The 6,562-nt window shown below is 38.1% G+C and overlaps 1 pseudogene; it reads right to left on the minus strand.

Moving 5' to 3' along the window:
- Nucleotides 1–518: 518 nt before the first annotated feature.
- LOC110742210 lies at nt 519–5,913 on the minus strand (annotated as a pseudogene).
- Between the last annotated feature and the right edge of the window lie 649 nt (nt 5,914–6,562).

A 6,562-nucleotide genomic window follows, 5' to 3' on the forward strand; every position in this document is an offset into this window, starting at 1 on the left:
AAGAAATTATTAGCAGAATAAACATACAACCTACAGAATGGGATAAAATATTTGCAAACTATGCATCTGACGAAGGTCTAATATTCAGAATCTATATGGAACTTAACAGCAAAAAAAAAAAAAAAAAAATTAAAAAATGGGCAAAGGACATGAACAGATACTTCTCAAAAGACAAAATAGATGCAGCCAACAAGCATATGAAAACATGCTCAACATTGCTAATCATTAGAGCAATGCAAATCAAAACCACAATGTGATACCATTTCACACCAGTGAGAATGGCTATTATTAAAAACAAAAAATAACAGATACTGGCAAGGTTGCAGAGAAAAGGGAACATGTATACACCACTGGTGGGAATGTAAATTAGTTTAGCCACTGTGGAAAGCAGTTGGAAATTTCTCAAATAATTTAATACAGAAATACCATTTGATCCAGCAATCCTATTGCTGGGTATAAACCCAAAAGAATATTAAATTGTTCTATCACAAAGACACATGCATGCATATATTCATCCCAGCACTATTCACAATAGCAAAGACATGAAAGCAACCTATATAACCATCAGTGGTGGACTGGATAAAGAAAATGTGATACATGTACACCACAGAATTCTACATTGCCATAAAGAAGAATGAAATCATGTCCTTTGCATTGATATCAATAGAGCTGGAGGCCATTATTCTAAATGAACTAACAAAAGACAGAAAACCAAATACTGCATGTTCTGACTTATAAGTGGAAGCTAAACATTGAGTACACATGGACACAAAGAAGGGGACAATAGACAATAGACACTTGGGCCTACTTAAGGTGGAGGGTGGGAGGAGGATGAGCATCAAAAACTACCTATGTGGTACTATGCTCATTGCCTGCGGGACAAAATAATCTGGACATCAAATCCCCATGGCACACAATTCACCCATGTAACAAATCCACACATACACTTTCTGAACTTAAAAAATAAAAGTCAGAAAAAAGAAAATAAAAAGTACTGATTTTAAAAACTAATAACTTAAAACTGCCACATGCAAAAAAATAAAAATAAAAATAAGCAAACCCAAAATGGTCCACAAAACATTCTCCTTTTATTTTGAAGGTTTTATGATGCATTGTTATTATTAACCAGTCTTTTACTATTAAATGGTCAATTGAAACAAACAGTTCTGGGACCATTCTTCTACCACTGATTAAGACTGGGGTGGCAGGTATTAGAGATAATATGCCTTTAGCCTTCTGAGCTTTCTGGGAATATTTGGTGACCTTGCCAGCTCCAACAGCAATCTGGTCCACTGCTTTGATGACATCCACAGTAACTGTCTGCCTCATACCACAAACAGCAAAACAATCCAGAGGAGGATAGTCAGAGAGACTCTCAACACACGTGGGCTTGCCAGGAATCATATCCATGATGGCAGCATCGCCAGACTTCTAGAATATGGGGCCATCTTCCAGCTTCTTATCAGAACAGCAATCAATCAGTTCCTTCAGCTCGGCAAACTTGCAAGCAATGTGAGCTGTGTGACAATTTAGTACAGGGTCATAGCCAGCACTGACTTAACCTGGATGGTTCAGGATAATCACCGGAGCACTGAAGCCAACTGATTGATTATGTTTGCTGTCACCAGCAATGTTGCCATGATGAACATCTTAACAGACAAATTCTAGATACTGAAGCCCAAATTGTCACCAGAAAGAACTTCACTCAAAGCTTCATGGTGCATTTCAACAGACTTCACTTCAGTTGTAACATTGACTGGAGCAAAGGTGACCACCATGCCAGGTTTGAGAATACCAGCCTCCATTTGGCCACCAGGGACAGTAACAATATCATCGATTTTATAGACATTCTGGAGAGGCAGACAAAAGGACTTGGCAGTTGGATGAGTCGGTGATAGGATGCAGTCCAGAGCTTCAAGCAGCATGATTCTATTAGCATTGCCATCTTTACAGGTGACTTTTCATCGCTAGATCCAAGGCATGCTAAGCACTTGGTTCCAGCATATTGTCATCATTCCAACCAGAACTTGGCACACATGCTTCTGTGTTGGAGTTCTAGCCAATTTTGTTTTCTTTTTTGTTTTTTGTACCTATGCCACTTCTTCCAAGAATGCAGCCAATTTTCTTAATGTAAGTGCAGACTTCCTTAATAAATTCTTCATATTTCTTCTAACTGCAGGGTGGCTTAGTGGAATCCATTTTGTTAACACAAATAATTAATTGTTTCACACCCAGTGTATAAGCCAGAAGGGCATGCTTACAGGTTTGCCTATTCTTGGAGATACTAGCTTCAAATTCACCAACACCAGCAGCAAGCATCAGGACAGAATAGTCAGCCTAAGATGTGCCTGTAATCATGTTTTTGGTAAAGTTTCTGTGTCTTGGGGCATCAGTAAGTCATGTAGTACTTGCTGATTTCAAATTTCCATGGGGAGATATCAATAGTGACACCACATTCACACTCAGATTTCCGTTTATCTAAGACCCAGGCATACTTGAAAAAGCCCTTTCCCATCTCAGCAGCCTCCTCAAAGTTTTCAATGGTTCTTTTGTCCACCAGATGGCCAGTAGTGGTGGGCTTGCCCGAATCTTGATGTCCAATGACGATGATGCTGACATGAGCCTTTTCCTTTCCCATTTTGGCTTTTAGGTGTGCTTTTCATGACACCTGTGTTCTGGTGGCAAACCCATTGCTAAAAAGCCAAATACATTTTTTATAATACCACAGAGAGCAACCAGAATCCTGAAGGAGCTTTCCCGAGATGAGCAAACTTGTCATATGAAACAATTAAATTCAAGCATCACAGGGATAAAACGTAGTGAATTTACATACAAATTCACAATGATGGAAATGATCTAGTAATGATGGAAAAAAACAGATTTAAAAAAGGGAGAAAAATGACACCTTAATTGTCCATGAGCCAGTAAGTGGCAATGCAATTGAGTGTGCAGGTGAAAGGGCTGCCCTCTACCTATGTTCAAAGCATTCACATCTTTTTCATGAAATGCCAGATAATGAATTCCAACAAATTAAAGGCATCCTTTGCTTGACTTTACTCTGAATTCTTGAAGTTTGTTTCCTGGCTCTGAATGTCACTGACCTTGTCTCACTTTTTTTGTCCTTAATCACACCACAACTGCACTGATTAACCTCAATCTACAGTGGAGGACCAATCCTGTCCTTAATCCTATCCTTAATCAGGAGGTAATGAAGTCTTTCTAGCCCATCTCTCAGCTGTGAGTGACATTTCTGCTAGTCCAGTGTAAACCAGATGCCTCTATTCTGAAAATTGGCTTCTGCTATTTCCTTGAGTCTTGTTAATAAACCTTGAAGAGTAGCAGAATATACCACCCCAAAATGTGCCACTTTGACTTAAGGATTTTCTTGAGGCAAAAGCCGTTGGGAAGAAGCAGATAACAAGATACAAAAGCTCTCTGCCCTGTCCCTATTTGCCTAAAAGCAGGGTATAAATCTGTAAAGGTGTCTCCCCTCACCACTCAACCAAGAAAAATTGAAATTAATCATCACAGACAACTCTAGACCCTCAGCAGCCTAGGGACACCCCAAGATGAATCTTCATAACAAATATTACTAACTAGCCCTTATCTTCCATTAGTTTCCCCCGTGTGTTTACCTTCCCCAAATTTACTTTCCTAGAAACTCGAAGTCCTTTTCCTCTGTTTTGCCACTTCTCTAAATATTTATTTTTATTTTGTTAAGATGTTATGTAAGCCCACATTTTAACCATTCCTTTGAGTTTCACATCATTAGTGTCTGTTGCTCGATGTGTATATATGGGGCACATGTTAATCAAATCGTTTGCTTTTCTCCTGTTAATTTATCTTTTGTCAGTCTAATTCACAGGTCCCAGCCAATGAACCTAAAATGGGTAGGGGGAAAAAGGTTTTTCCTCTTCTATAGCCCGTTACTCAGATCTCTATAGGACTGGGGACTTCTTTGTCTTACCAGTAATGTTCATCCGTGGGATTTGCCTATAGCCCATGAACCCTCTTATGTTATGGTAGACTTCCTGGAATGCTGCACACCTCCTAGCTTTGATCATACAATATCACTCGAATCAATATGCTTTGACCATCTGCAGGGATATCCCTTTATTCTCTCTCTTTCTCTGTTACTGATTCCTTCTCTGGGCATACAATAATGCATTCTATAGCTATATCTCTGCCTGGTGGTCTAGCAGAACCTGAAGCCGTCTCAGTCACCACAGGGTCTATGCATTTTGCAGTCTGTCCTAAGCCACTATAGATACTTGAGCCATGCTTGGCTATGTCATGAAAAATTATACTGGAATCATTGTAATAAACTAATAAAATACTTTAATTGCCATATTTTTGTAGGAAAACTAAGTCTCAAACTACCACTCAAATCCTGCTGTCATTTTCTGTTTTCTGCCAAATCAAATAAACGTAGTCAAAACTATTTCTCATGAGCCTGTTGGCTTTATTTTGGCATATAGAATATTTTCAATAATCTACATCATCTTGCTCACATAGAAATACAGTGGTTGACTAACTGGATTAGAAGTTAGGTAAACATTGCCAGCTGTGATTATAAACACAGTGTAGGCCTTCTTGTGACACTCCCCTCCTTCTGCCCTTGTATTGTGCTGTATTTATATTTGCCATGTTAACTAGAAATTTGTTTTAGAAAGTGAACACTGCTTCTTGAGCTTGACCTTCATATTGAATAATTCTAGTTGCTATCCTTTGTAAAGCTTAAATCACAAAGCAGCTTCATTCCATTTGCTTATAAATCTTTTACATTATTTCAGACTTGGCTATTTTCAAAATAGAAGTGTCTTTCTTTTTCTTCAAATTGAGGTATATCTTTTCTGTTCAGCAATACTGCTTTCATTTAACAATTAAAGTGCGAAGGAACTAAGACTATGAACAATTGAGCACAGTTGCTGCTATGCTTAAGATATTTTCAAAGTTTATAGACAGCAATAAAAGTCTTCACAATGAAAAAAGTATGCAAATGTGATTAGTACTCTTAAAAAGAGAGCTGAAAGCCAGCATATCAACACACAAAGATCTCGCCTGTAGCAACTAATCTACATTGTTAATTATCAGTCTCACTCTGGAAACTGAGCCATGATATCAATGAGATCAATGATTTTACTGGGCTGCTAAATACGCAGCAAATAGGTCTTTACCTTAAATATAATCATTGGGATTAATTTGAACAGTTTACCAAAGAGTACAGTTAAGTGTGTAGTCTATTCCAGTGGGAAACAATGGAAAATAAAACATAAATTTTATCCTTTTTAACTTACTTTTAAAATATAGGAACAAATGAAAAATATCTTCAGGTTGATCAAAAGAAATAACAACAAACTAGATCTCAAAACAAAAATCCTCAAATTCTTTCTGTTATAAATGGCCAAGGATCTTGAAGAAGATCAGAATATTCCACTTTAAAATAAGCCACTTTGGCATAGAGATTATTTTGAGCTAAAGGAAACTGAGAAACAGTAGATGCAGGAAGAGCTTTCTGTCCTCCCCTATCTGCCTAAAAGCAAGGAATAAATTTTCCATTAAAAAAGGTGCCCTCCCTGAACGAGGAAGGGGAGAGCAACACTTATCATCACATAAGAGTTAATGCTAAGTCTGCATAAACCAATCTTACTAAGACAAGCTTTATCTTCCATTAGTTACTCTATTTCCTAGTCACTTTCCCACAATTTATCACTCCTAGAAAATGAAACTCTCTTTTCTTTGTCTAGTCAGTTGTCTACAATGTATTTCCTTTTGTTAAAATGGTATAAGCCCCCAAGTCTAATTGCTTCTTTGAGTTTTTACTTGTTTTCTGTGAGGCCTTCACCCACACAAAAATATAAGATTTAAAAAAAAACTGTGAAAGGAAAATAAATCTTGGAGCCCCCAAATTACTAAACTAAAGGAAAAAAGTCAAGCTGGGAACTGCTCAGGGCAAACCTGCCTCCCATTCCATTCAGTCACCCCTCCGCTCACTGAGATAAATGCATATCTGATTGCCTCCTTTGGAGAGAGAGGCTAATCAGAAACTCAAAGGAATGCACCTATTTGTCTCTTATCTACCTGTGACCTGGAAGGCCCCTCCCCGATTCCAGTTGTCCTGCCTTTCCAGACCTAACCAATGTTCATCTTACATACATTGATTGATGTCTCATGTCTCTCTAAAATGTACGAAGCCAAACTGTGCTCTGACCATCTTGGGCACATGTCGTCAGGATTGCCTGAGGCTGTGTCACAGGCATGTGTCCTCAACCTCGGCAAAATAAACTTTCTGAATTAACTCAAGACCTATCTCAGACACTCGGGCTTCACAACCGCATACCTTTTCTTTTGCTCATATGGCTTTTGTCAGCTTAATTTACAGGTCCCGGGGCCTGAACGTAAGAGGATAGCAGAAAAGTTTTTTCTTCTCTACAATTTATAAAGGGAAGGTTCATATTTCTACAAAAAAGAAAAGAAAGGTAATACTGTCAGTCTCTGTTCTTCTTCAGTGACTGAAGGAGGTAAACTTTAGCAAAGGAAATTACTAGCACCATTATTTTCC

The sequence above is a fragment of the Papio anubis genome, chromosome X (genome assembly GCF_008728515.1).
Source record: "Papio anubis isolate 15944 chromosome X, Panubis1.0, whole genome shotgun sequence".
Taxonomy (NCBI): domain Eukaryota; kingdom Metazoa; phylum Chordata; class Mammalia; order Primates; family Cercopithecidae; genus Papio; species Papio anubis.